Genomic DNA, 2,620 nt, shown 5'->3' with positions numbered 1-2,620 from the left:
CTTTCCCTAAGTGCAACAGTGTCAAAGTAATAAATAACCCAACAAGACCAGGGTCGAACCGTAAGAGGTTAATTATATAAATTATAAATAACAACAAAACAACAACAACAATAATAGTAATAGAAGAAGACAAAGAAGAAGTTGATGAGAACTTTGAGATAAAAGATCAATGTAAGGATTAAACAATGATGATAAAAATGTCAAGGTTAGAGGATCTAGTAATGGTATTTCAAACAAGTATAGTATAAACACTTATTACTCAAATGGAAACCACACATAAAGAAGGTTCTAATCAGATTATAAATTGTTAACATAATTACATTAGTTATCTTATTCAAATAATATTAATACTTGTAAATGTTGTCAGGTATTCATGATTATAACTTATGTTAACAACAATTCAAATTCCTTTCATAGCATAGATGTCGGTTATACCATATGCTTTGTGCTATAAAAGTGCCAAGCATTTGTTATACCAAGTGTTATACAACATAAATCTAGATTAGTCATTTAACAAGCAAAGTATTAAAAAGTGAACAAGATAACAAATACAAAACACGTTTGTATCAAACATTAAAGTCCACGTTAAGTTTACACTATACTTATTCTTACACCATTAGTGTAACCTTTTTCACCTTGACATAATAAACTTAGCTAAACATAATAAAAGAAAGAAAAATACATAAACAAAACAAGAACATAAACAAGATAAAATTTAACTAAGTAAAGGAAAGGAAATGAAAAGCATAAACTTAATATTAATGAAAACAAAGCATAAGCATTACAAAAAATACAAAGAGAGAAAGCAAGAGCATGATCTTGATCTGCAAACCAAGATGCCTAAATGCATGCCAAATGCCTCCTTTTATAGGCTAAAATTGGGAATTATTGATTTGATGACTAATTGATTACTAGGTAGCCAACTCTTGACTTGGTGACAATCTTTATTTTCTATTGTCTAAATAAAACATCATTGATAACTTCAAAATTTGAACAGATATGCTCTAGGCCTTTTACTAGTTAGTCCTGGTAAAGCCCCCAGATGGCATATTTTTTTGAAACGAGGCCCTCGGTAACGTGACATAAAGACTCCTTATTTTCTTTATTTTATTGAAATTTCATAAACCTAAATTAAAACTGAACTAAAGGATAAATATGATAAATGAGGCAGAATCCACTAAAGTATTATACTACAAAAAATACTGATATACTACAAATGAGATGGATTCTATCAATATCCGGACCTTATTGTATATACACAAAGAATGCATATAGAATATAGAAAAAAAATAGAGAAAAAAAGCCAGCTATCGGAATCGAACTGATGACCATCGCATTACAAATGCGATGCTCTAACCTCTGAGCTAAGCGGGCTCACATAACAGAAATTGTACATGCACAGGAATTTATTTTTTTATAGTTGGAATAATTACATCAATAGTTGCATTGATAGTTATCTTCATTCTCAAATCGGGATTGACTCATGATTCACTCGCTTTCAGGGCCATAATCATTATCCTAATCATTATGTAGGAGAGATGGCTAAGTGGTTAAAGGCGTAACATTGGAACTTCTATGTAGGCTTTTGTTTACCGAGGGTTTGAATCCCTCACTTTCCGCACCTTCACCTAATTTATCAATGTTACTGAAATGCTATTGACCACAATATATCAAATCACATAACAATGGATACCTTTATTCCAAGAGTTCCATCTTTCTTTGATATAGATTCTCTATTCCTAATTTATGTGGAACAGGAAATACGAGTGGACAAGGAATGAAAATGCCCCTATCATTCTAGGATATATCAATGGGAGAAAAATCCCCCAAGCAAACCCATACCTTTGGTCTTTTTATTTAGGTGATAAGGGAAATTTTTTTTCAAACCTTTGTTATTTTTGTTAGGTTTAACTATGATGAGAATAATTTTCTACAACTAACAATTCATTTATTTTCAAGCTAATCCATTTATTATCTATTATGTGATTGACCAATCCTTTATATTGGAATGGGTGAAGAGTCAAATGTTTTGGCAATTCATCCTGAGGGAATGAATCAAGAGAATTTTGAATCATAACTCTAGATTTTTGTTCATCCTTCACTGTAATAATATCTTGGGGTTTGCAGCAATAACTTGGTATATCTACTATACGACCATTAACTAAAATATGTCTATGGTTAACTAATTGGTGGGCTTGAGAAATAGTTGATGCCATACCTAATCGAAAAAGGATGTTATCCGAACGCATTACAAGTAATTGTAGTAAAACCTGACCTGTTGACCCTTTGGCTTTTGCGACGATACGAACGTATTTAAGCCATTGTCGTTCTGTAAGACCATAATGAAAATGCAAGTCCACTCAGCAATTTCTTCCAATTGAGAAAACATAATTCCTATGTTACATTATACAACAATACACAACAAGTAGGGCTTGAAAAAAAAAGTCCTTCTTCTATACTTTCTTCTTTTTTTTAACTATTTTTTTATCTTTTTTATATTACTATTTTTTATTAGTTTATATTACTATATTATTATTATATTACTCTTAATATATTAGTATTCTAATTATTATTATTTAGTATTATAGTAATTTACTATTAAATTACTATTAAATTACTA

General features: G+C 30.1%; 1 non-coding gene across 1 annotated transcript; it reads right to left on the bottom strand.

Moving 5' to 3' along the window:
* Positions 1–1,301: 1,301 nt before the first annotated feature.
* Positions 1,302–1,374, bottom strand: TRNAT-UGU (transfer RNA threonine (anticodon UGU)). The gene has a single exon. It is a non-coding gene; the product is annotated as a tRNA-Thr (tRNA).
* Between the last annotated feature and the right edge of the window lie 1,246 nt (positions 1,375–2,620).

The sequence above is a fragment of the Populus euphratica genome, unplaced genomic scaffold (assembly GCF_000495115.2).
Source record: "Populus euphratica unplaced genomic scaffold, PopEup_1.0 scaffold55.1, whole genome shotgun sequence".
NCBI classification, from domain to species: Eukaryota; Viridiplantae; Streptophyta; class Magnoliopsida; order Malpighiales; family Salicaceae; genus Populus; species Populus euphratica.
Note: the sequence above shows the minus strand (reverse complement) of the source record. Positions and strands in the feature narration are given on the sequence as shown.